The sequence below is a fragment of the Haematobia irritans genome, chromosome 2 (genome assembly GCF_050003625.1).
Source record: "Haematobia irritans isolate KBUSLIRL chromosome 2, ASM5000362v1, whole genome shotgun sequence".
In the NCBI taxonomy this organism is placed as follows: domain Eukaryota; kingdom Metazoa; phylum Arthropoda; class Insecta; order Diptera; family Muscidae; genus Haematobia; species Haematobia irritans.
Window position 1 is genome coordinate 89,746,024 of NC_134398.1, and position 11,155 is coordinate 89,757,178.

Genomic DNA, 11,155 nt, shown 5'->3' on the forward strand with positions numbered 1-11,155 from the left:
TATTCACTTTTATAAATTTTTTAAATTTTACCTTTCGCCTGCACGGAGAATCGAACCGAGGACCATACAGTTTGTAAGCCAACACACTATCCACTGGGCTACGTAGCTGTTATAGTCACCAGTAGATAATTATCGTTTTAAGTTACATTTATATAGCATAGTTTGCAGCGCCCACGAGCCCATGCAAACATAACATTATTTAACAGAAACATACATTTGTTTGCCACGTGGAGCAGTGGTTAGCATGTCTGCTTTGCATGCAAAGGGTCGTGGGTTCAATCCCTGCTCCGACCGAATTTTTTTTTTTAATTTACACATTTATATTTATACTATATTAATTTTTTTAAATGAAACATCGAAATGTGCGTTATTAAAGATTTATAGTCAGTAACAGTGCTTGATATAAACGAAATTGAATGATTTTTGGATAAAATATTATTTTTTATTGCAAAAATAACAATCTTGTAATAAAAAACTGTTTTTGTACAAAACTTTAAAATTTGGAAGGAATTCAAAAACTAACAAAAGAAGAACGTGGAGTCGAGTATAAACATACATACATAATTTTATAATATAAACATAAATTTATTTAGGAGTGAACAGTTTTTTACTAGCATTTAACACCATCGCTCTAAAATTCCTTTTATTTTTCTTTAATAATTCATTTTAAAGAAAATAAACTTTTTAAATTGTTTTAGCTGTAAAAGTCGAACTTAATGCCCGCTTTTATATTTGATGGTGTCCGTCAACTCCTCGTGGACTACTTTTTAATAAAGTGAAACTAAACTTTGTTTTTTTACATTTTACTGTGTAATTTTTCACTATTTCCTCCTTATTTCATTTTACCGTCCCAACTCTAAAAAGAGTATAGTGCCCTTTCGTTATTTTTATGAAGACCCCTGATTTCTTTTAACGAACCAAGAAAAAAATAATGCCAAAATGATAAACAAAACACATGTCCACACATACATAAAATGCTGCTCTCAAGGCGAAAACATAAGCTGTTTGTTTTTCAAATGTCTATTCTCTTGGTTCATAATGTATATTCTCTTTATTCAAATTAAATAATATTTAGACTTAAACATATCAAATTTTTGGCCTTATCATAAAACAGTTTTCCGAAACAACATACAAGCGGTTTCACAGAAATTGTTCTCTTTTGACTCTTTTGCTGTGTTATATTGATATCTTTCGTCAACTCTCCCGGTTTCCATCTCTATTTCTCTCTATACTCTCTCTGTCGCTTTGAATAAAATATCACAACATATGTATGTTTAGTCAAAATTTGTAAATTTATATATGTTTGTATTCACACATATGATTTTTATGAAACATTCATGCCCCAAACATAATATATTCTAACATATTAACATAGATGTCCCAAACATTTAGTGTTAGTTTAGGAAAATTACATGTTCGCACTTAAATATATTGTGGTTTAAAATCGTGCCCGAAACACATTTTGTTTATATAGGAACATATGAAAAACATATTTTTCTAACAGTGTACAATTTTAACAAAACAGCCGAAGAAAAACTCAACTTGATGAAGATCTTCTAAAAGGGCTCTATATTTCTGTAAAGTATTTTCCAATAAGAGCTGGTATTTTCGTATTCGAAGAAAATTTTAACGTTTTGAGGTAAATGTTCGGATGTTTATTTCATAATAAAGCGAAAAGTATGCAGTTGATAATAAAAATGATGGTGAAAGTCCGGATTCTGTGACAGCAAAAATTATTTTTACCTCCTCCATATGTTATTGAATCGCGAATACAAAGGGAGCAGCGCATCTATGTTTCCATTAAAAAAATAAAATCTCTGCCACTTTTACTCTCTTGCTAGTTTTTATTGGATAATTATTGCTAGAAAAGTATGCGAACAGACCTATTGTTGGTTTTGACAAATGTCAACGTCGATATGTCAAACGCCAACGCCGTCAAAGCATCACTTTTAAACGAAAACACGAGACAAGCCCGGAAAGTGTAAAAATTATTTTGTGTTGTTTTGGGATATATTTTCCAATTTTTTTATTATATTTGGTAAGTATTATATTGTATAATATTGTTATCTTTTTAAAGTACTTTTGTTTTTAATAATTTGTTTTAATAATTTTTAGATTGGAAAATGACTATTATACATTAATATATGGGAGCAACCGCCTGTGACGGCCGCTAAGGACATAAATTTCTCTAGATGAACGCCATTCGGATTGATATTTTTTATTGCCAATGTGGAAACTTTCTTTTACATTTTTGGGGCATTTCAATTTATAATACAGATTTTCCATCCTTATCCATCCATTTTCCATGCATTAAAGGAAATTTAATTATAGTGGGCATAATTAACTATTCTGTTAAGGTTTTTCTCATTTGTATTGCTTAAATATTTACAATAATATTGCAAACAAATTTTCTATCGTGGCGGCCTGCCTGTGCAGAAAGATATTGGCGGCGTTAGTTTTTTTTTTTTTTTAATTTGCTCAGTACTTTGTGCACCAAGAACACTTTGCAGAATTGAAGATGCCATATTTTTCATGCAATAAATTTGGTAAAATTAACTTTTCCTGGCCCATTGATTTTGTAAAAGTTATAATTTAATTACCTTATATTTTCAAAAAGACCTTTGATATGTTTAGGAAAGTGGATAGTATTCACAAAAATCGAAGATAATTTTGCTTAAACTTTTTTGTGTTAACTTTTAAAAATTGTGGCAACATTATACTTTCGAACACACTGAAAATCAGCTGATTAAAACCAACCCAAAATTTATACACCAATCAGAGGAAATTTCGGTTCAAATTTTAGACGGATTTTTAAAATCGTGGTTTCTGCCATATATAAGTGACTTTCCCAATAAAATTTGCAAATATTTATAAAAAAACATATTAAAGTTTCAGAATCTGTTATTTATTTGTCATAAAAACTTCTAACTTTGCATACGATGGCTGTACACTAAGCCTACACAAAAGAAATGTTCGTGTACATTTTGCAGGTCTATGACGGTGTATAGTGTTGGCCAGAACACCTTTTAAGTGTGACACCACACGAAAATTGTACATGTGTGTACCAGAACAGACACGATAAACAAAAAACTTTGTTTCGAAGTTCCCTCGTGTTGTAAAGAGTACAAAGGGTTGTATTTGACCGTCATACATTTACCTAAGGGAAACGAATAAAGTCGAGGATCACTTCAGTTCTGAAAAAAAGAAAACTATTCTTTCAGTGTCAATTCACAATAGTGCCCTTGTCACTATTGTGAATTGGCCTTTTTACTTTTGCAAAAGGGATCTTTGACATAAGGCAACATTTCTTCTTAGATAGTGGTTATGAATTACATGTTCAACAAGTTATTATGTATATGTTTCAAAGCGAAAATCCAAATTCACTGTTACAATTCATTGATATTCGAGAGAACAACATAGAAATCATACTGCGGACATGATTACATGTCTACAAACAACTTTCCAGATTTTTGATTTTCACTACGAAACATGGACATAATATACAAGTTCACAATTGAATAAATGCCCTAATAAACCACTGCTCACAAGCTACGATAACTGAAATGGGAATCTCAAAGATTCTTCCTGAAATTATTCTGATATTTATTATGAGCCAAAGGTGTCAAAACACACTAAGGATAAATTTTAGGCTCAACTTTCCGTAAAACGTGTTGATCGAAACTTAAAATCCCAAATTCTAATTCGCCATCAAGTAAAATTTACGTATTTTTTCGGGCAAGAAGAGTATTCTTGAAAGTAAGTCTTGGGGGACTTTTCCTACTTTTTTGAAAGCTTTTTAGCCTTATGGCCAAGATGTTAAAGTTGACAGAATTCAAGATGATTTCAGGAATATTGAAGAATTTTTGAGATTTATTGGAACCAAGCTGGATTTAGTTTAATAGTATTTTCTTTTATGTAAGGATGACTATTTCCAAGCGGAATCATCTAACCCTTAGGAGCAAGCGCTTTCAATGAAAAGTTTATCAACTTGTGAACAAGTCGAAACATTATGTTAGGGAAATGTAACATATATCCTGTTCTACACGGAAATTACACTCATATGTCAAGGACCTGGAATATTGTTGGCGACAATAATATTTTTCAGCGTACCCACACAAAACTCAATGACAGGGACGAGTGAAACAATAGCAGATTTATTTCATCCGAATGTATACATACATTTGGCTTAACTTCATCAATTTAATAGAAGGAGACAGATTCCTCAAATTCTTCGCCGTGTCAAAGTAAGTGCTGAAATGTAGTGTTCCGGTCGTCTTCATGAGCTCCGTGCCTTTAGTGTTAGGTTCCGCTGCATCCTTCGTGCACTGGAATGTGGCAGCTGACCATTTTTGTTGTGACCACAGAAAGACTCAGATTGGTGGGAGGTATTGTTTACATTGTATACGTTACTCCATATTATACGTTTGGTAGCCACGATCGTACTTGCTTGTGCCTCTAATTTTATTAAAATAGAATTTATTGTGTTTAAATTATAGCTCTTTCCCTGGAGTTAAACAATTTGTGTGTTGCGTTATAGTAGCTTGGCTTACGAATGTTTATTTTGTCAGATGTTTTTTTGTACAGGGATGTTCAGCGTACCCAATATTTCATATGTTCTTAATGTCACCTGCAAGTGAACAGATGTAATTTATGGTACGCATGCGGCAGGGATTGTTATTGATTGGAGTAGAGAAGGAATATGTAGAACAGACTAGACATGATATCCCACCATACTGAGTCACTACATATCGATGTCCTTGCTTTCCACCAAATAGGCTATAGTTACAGGATTATTTTTGAGTAGTCATTTAGGGATTCATGACGCCACCTGTCGGGAGTTTCTGGTACCGAGAATGTATACCACTTTCAGGACTCCAAAGTCGTTGTAAGTTGGAATATATTCCATAATGAAGTAGTTTGTGTGACCTGTCACAAAGACACAACTACAGGGACAAATTCCCGAAATAGATGGCAGTATATATGGTTAGGACTGGAAATATGGGGTGATCATTCATAGTTATACCGTTGAATTGAATATTTTAGGTTGAAATATAAAGTGAAAATTCAAAGTAATTTGGTGAATTTTCTACAATTTATTTGTTTAACTGATAGGTTTCGCCGTGGTGCAATGGATAGCATGCCCGCCTTGCATACACAAAGTCGTGGGTTCGATTCCTGCTTCGACCGAACACCAAAAAGTTTTTCAGCGGTGGATTATCCCACCTCAGTAATGCTGGTGACATTTCTGAGGGTTTCAAAGCTTCTCTAAGTGGTTTCACTGCAATGTGGAACGCCGATCGGACTCGGCTATAAAAAGGAGGTCCCTTGTCATTGAGCTTAGCATGGAATCGGGTAGCACTCAGCGATAAGAGAGAAGTTCACCAATGTGGTATCACAATGGACTGAATAGTCTAAGTGAGCCTGATACATCGGGCTGCCACCTAACCTAACCTAACCTTCACTTATTTGCTCTACGATGTGTACTGTATAAACTTTAGCTTACGACTGACTTGACAGCTCTCTCCGCTAGGGATTTATATACCGAGATATGACGATTTCGAATGTTCTCGCTAATTGGCCTACAACCTTCTAGATTAATCTACTAATATCTGGTACGCACATATTTATCGGCTTATGCTCATTGTCTTGGCTATCTAGAACTTTCTATCGGGCGTTATTGTACAGGTGATATGGCACACATACTTTTAGGCTTATGCTAATAATCTAGTGCATTCTACTATCTGGTAGATGTCGTGCAGGCATAACATGTGATTATGGTCATATTACTACAATAAGTAAAACAAAAGTCGTTACTTTTACAATGAACGATTGGAAAACTAAGAACACAAAAGATGTTTAGGAAAGTACTAGAAAATAAAGAAAGGACTCTGTTATATCCCTAGTTTATAATTTCTTATTAGAATACATACATTTATTCATATTAGTAACCTATGGCAACACTGAATTAAAAAAAGGTCACTTTTTTTGTATTGATCTCGATTTATCTATTCTTTTGTTAATCGTAGTTGAATATCTGTATAATAAAGAAGATTGAAAGTAAGCGTGCACGAGTTCAATTATTTCAACACAACAAGATTGGCGACGAGAAAATAATAGGTAATGGATCCAGGACAGTTTCAGCAGTTGTTAGAAATATTCAACAAAAGCCAGCAGGAGCTGCTAAACAAAATTGGAGAAAATTCGAGAAGTGCACAGACACATACACAACAGCAACATGTGTCACCATTACAAGTAATTATTCCGCCCTTCGAAAACTTCGATTCGCAAAAAGAAAATTTCAAGCTATATATGCAAAGATTCGAAAATTACTTATTAATGCGAAATGTACTTACAAACAAGGCAATGTGTCACCAAATGCTGATTAATTCAATAGGGTCAATACATTTCAAATTAATGGTATCATTGGTCGCCCCAAAGAAACTTCCAGAAGTGAGCTACGATGAATTGGTACAAAAATTAGAGGCACATCTATGTCCAAGAAGAAATATATTGGTTTTACAACATCGATTCCTTTGCACATATCAAAGTGAAGATCAAACATTGGCAGAGTATGCAGCGACACTACGCCGGGACCTGATTGATTGTCAATTTATTTCCTCATGTGACTGCAAGGCAGACATTTCAAATATATTTCTTCGAGCACAATTCATAAGAGGGCTGAGAGAACCACATATTCGCGAACAACTTTTACAGTCAGATGAAGCAAATTTTGAAAAGATTTTGGAGAAAGCGCTATCGTTGGAAGCCTCAAAGATCGACTGTCAAGAATTAAATTCAAAACAGCCTATAAATGCAAATGATGTAAATAAGATTCATTCAACACATTCAAGCCGCCGTAGAAGTCGTTCTCGGAACAAGCCACCTTCAAGGAAAGGACATCGCTCAAAATCAGATATCAACTTTACTCAATTGGGCATCGACCATTTATGCATACGTTGCGGTAGAAACAGCCATAAGGTAAAGGAATGTCGTACAAATCCAAAGAAGCTGAAATGCAGATCTTGTGGCAAAATAGGTCATGTGCAACAGGTATGCATCAAAAATTTAATTGCAACACAAGGTAACAACCACCAAAACGATGATTATGAGGAATCAATTCACAAATTATACAACATCAACAAGATTGTTGACATTCATCACAATCAGCACAATAACAAAAATGATGATCATAAGTATATAGTAGCTGTTAACATAAATGGATGCCGTAAGAATTTTGAGGTAGATTCCGGAGTAAAATATACATTGATTAACAAGAGTGCATATGATCGGCTCAACATCAGAACACAATTGCAGCGTTCGTCGATAGCATTTCGTTCCTACACTAGAAATATTTTAATTCCTTACGGAAAGGTAAGTGTAGACGTCGAATATAGAACAATTAAGTCGAAACAGGAAATGTATATAGTACCTGACGACTATGAACCTTTACTGGGACGCATTTGGATACGAAATCTTCAAATAAACCTTCAAGATATTGATCGTCCAAATTATTTTTCAATAAAAACAATTCGAACAAATCAATCATATTCAATTAACAGCATAATTAATAAATTTCAAGAACTTTTCGTTGAGAAGGTAGGATGTATTCCAAATTTCGAAGTGAAATTACAATTACGGGAAAACGCTGTTCCAAAGTTTTTAAAGGAAAGAGAAGTACCCCTTGCTCTTCGCCAGCGAGTAGAAAAAGAACTCAATGAGTTAGAATCGGCAGGCATAATATCTAAGGTTGAAAGGAGCGATTGGGGGTCGCCTTTGGTCATCATACCAAAATCAGATGGGAGCGTTCGACTTTGCGTCGATTATAAAATTTGGGCAAACCCACAGCTGGTTTCAGCCAACTACCCGATTCGCAGAATTGACGAAATTCTCAATAATCTCAAAGGTACTTTTGCCGTTTAGACTTATACAAGGCGTATCTACACCTTAAAGTTGATGAAGATTCAAGTCAGATTCAAACCATTTCAATACATAGGGGAACATATAGGGTCAACCGCCTTTCTTTTGGGATAAAGACTGTCCCTGCGGAATTCAACCGCATTATAGAACAAATTTTGAGTGGGTTGTCATATTTCGACGATATCGTTATTTATGGTACAACGGAAACCGAGTGTTTATTTAATTTACATGAATGTCTTCAGCGTTTGAAGGAATATGATTTACACCTAAATTTGCAAAAATGTTCATTTATGAAGACACAAATTGAATATTTGGGCCATGTAATTCGTCACAATGAAATTTCAAAATCTCCATCAAAGATTCGGGCTATAGCAAACATACCAAGACCTTCTACTGTCGACGATTTGAGAAGATTTTTAGGAATGGTGACATACTATTCGAGGTTTATTCCGGACATGTCATCCATAACAGCACCTTTACGCCAGTTGCTACAGAAGAATAAAAAGTTTTTATGGTCAACAAATTGTGAGGCAGCATTTCTGAAATTGAAACAAATTATAGCTAGTGACCAAGTACTAATGCCTTTTGACCCGGAATTAGAAGTTGTTGTGGCATGCGACGCCAGCCCTACCGGAGTTGCCGGTGTACTTTCACATGTAGTAAATGGCCAGGAACGGCCAGTCGCATTTGCTTCCAGGTCGCTAACTACTGCCGAGAAAAATTATAGCCAACTGGATCGCGAGGCGTTAGCTATAATTTTTACAATCAATTATTTCTTTATGTATTTGTATGGTCGAAAATTTAAATTGATTTCGGATAATCGCCCTTTATGCCGAATTTTTCATCAAAATAACAAATTGCCAGCTATAACGTCGGCTAGATTGCTACGCTATGCCGAATTTCTTTCAAACTTCGAATACGAGCTCATTTTCAAAAAAGGGTCAGAGAATACAAATGCAGATTGCCTCTCCAGAGCAACTCAAATTTTCGAAAAAACAACCACAGATCAAGTTATTAATGATGAAGTAAATGAACCGTGTGTTCAAACAATTTTTAATATTTCAACCGAAATTATTAATAGCGAATTATTAGCCGCGGAGACAACTAAGGATCCAGTTTTGGCAAATCTTTTGAAACAATTATGTGATGGTAGAGAAAATAATGAAGCTTACACGGTAAACAATGGTATTATATTCAAGGGTCAACGAGTGGTGATTCCGAAAAATCTTCAGCATCTCATATTGAAAGAACTTCATCATACACACTCTGGAATTACCAAAATGAAGCAACTCGCCAGAATTTATTGCACGTGGAAAGGAATTGATCGTGACTTCGAGAGATTTGTTCGAGGATGCGAATCTTGCATTCAAACTCAATCAAAACCTGTAAAAGCACCACTACATCATTGGGAAGATCCTGCTCAAAATTGGGACAGAGTTCATATCGATTATGCAGGTCCGTTTCAAAATCATAATTTTTTGATTGTAGTGGATGCTAAATCAAGATGGGCTGAGATAAAAATTACTCGTGAGGCCCCCACAACAGAAATTTCATTGAGATTTTTATCAGATATTTTTGCAAGCCATGGATTTCCAATTACATTGGATTCCGATAATGCAACTATTTTTAAAAGCGACGAGTTTAGTGCATATTGTAAAAAAAAATGGAATTTTCCAAAAAATAATAGCACCGGGGCATCCAAGCACTAACGGATTAGCTGAGCGCAATGTACAAACGCTAAAAAGGAAACTGAAGGCAATGGCTACAGAACCGGGCTTATTACAAATCAAAGTAAATGAAATTCTTCAAAGATATAGAGCAACTCCTCTCTCTTGTGGGAAAAGTCCAGCGGAATTGTATTTAAATCGCCGCATGCGAATTCGATTAGACGCCATGATGTTTGCAACTAAATTTGAACGGACAAAACCAATTGCAGGAGTGCGTAAATTAAGTATGGGAGAAAGAGTATCAGTTCTGCATACGAAAAACAACAAAACAATATGGAAAACTGGTTCAATTATAGAGAAATATGGTCAGCTTCACTATTTGGTAAGACTCGATGATGGTTATGTACTTAAACGTCATATAGATCAGCTGAAAGCTACAAGAGTTCAGGAGAAGAAAGTACATTTTAATTCAAAAGTACCTCAATATTCATCAGAACAAAAGGAACATCAAATACTATACAGTACCTCCAGAATTGCAAATTCAAATTCAACCCAATATTCCAGAAACAGCAAATTCGAGATTTAATCATACGCAAGATAGTCAACATCGTTCTCAAAATTCTCAACCATCTCTTCAACCAAACAATAGTCCAGACCATCAAAATCGTTTGCAAAATTCTCAACCAACTCTTCATACAAGCAATAGTCCAGACCATCAAATTCCAACAACTACAGGTTCAACTTCAAATTTCCAGCAAAGTCAAAATTCACAACCAAATTTTCAAGATTCAAGTAACCAACAATGCACGGAACATCAGGGTCAACAGCAACCCTTACGAAGATCTCAACGTACCCGAACGAGACCAACATATCTGAGAGATTTCGTAGACGAAATCGATTGATTCAAATCTTCAAGGATCTCTAATAAGCGTGGGAGACTGTTATATCCCTAGTTTATAATTTCTTATTAGAAAACATACATTTATTCATATTAGTAACCTATGGCAACACTGAATTAAAAAAGGTCACTTTTTTTGTATTGATCTCGATTTATCTATTCTTTTGTTAATCGTAGTTGAATATCTGTATAATAAAGAAGATTGAAAGTAAGCGTGCACGAGTTCAATTATTTCAACACGACAGACTCTAACAAGTTATGACGTAATTTTATTGTTGCAATTTGAAATTTAAATTAACGGAAACTAAATTAGTAAACTTAAATCTAGAAATATCACATTCGTAACAATGTTATTGTGACTATCTTATAAAAGGATAATTGATAAGTAGATGGCAGTAAATGGTTAGTGACAGTAGTTTTATCGTAGAAAGAAAAAACGTTAAATTTTGATTATAAAGAGTAAAGAAAGAATTACGATAACGAAAAAACCACGTGAGATTTATGTGAACAAAGAACGTGATAATATAACGTAATCCCGAAAATTTAAATCACACTAGAAATCTAAACGCCACAATTTCTAAAGTACATGAAAATTAATTAAAGAAACAAAGAGACATACTCATCATTTTTTTTTTTTTTTGAAATTCAGAAACATAAAACATAAATTTTTGTT

General features: G+C 34.3%; 1 long non-coding RNA gene across 1 annotated transcript; it reads left to right on the forward strand.

Moving 5' to 3' along the window:
• The first annotated feature begins 1,947 nt into the window (after positions 1-1,947).
• On the forward strand, positions 1,948-2,295 carry LOC142224425 (uncharacterized). Its single transcript, XR_012719155.1, has 2 exons — positions 1,948-2,038; positions 2,116-2,295. It is a non-coding gene; the product is annotated as an uncharacterized LOC142224425 (long non-coding RNA).
• The last annotated feature ends 8,860 nt before the right edge of the window (positions 2,296-11,155 follow it).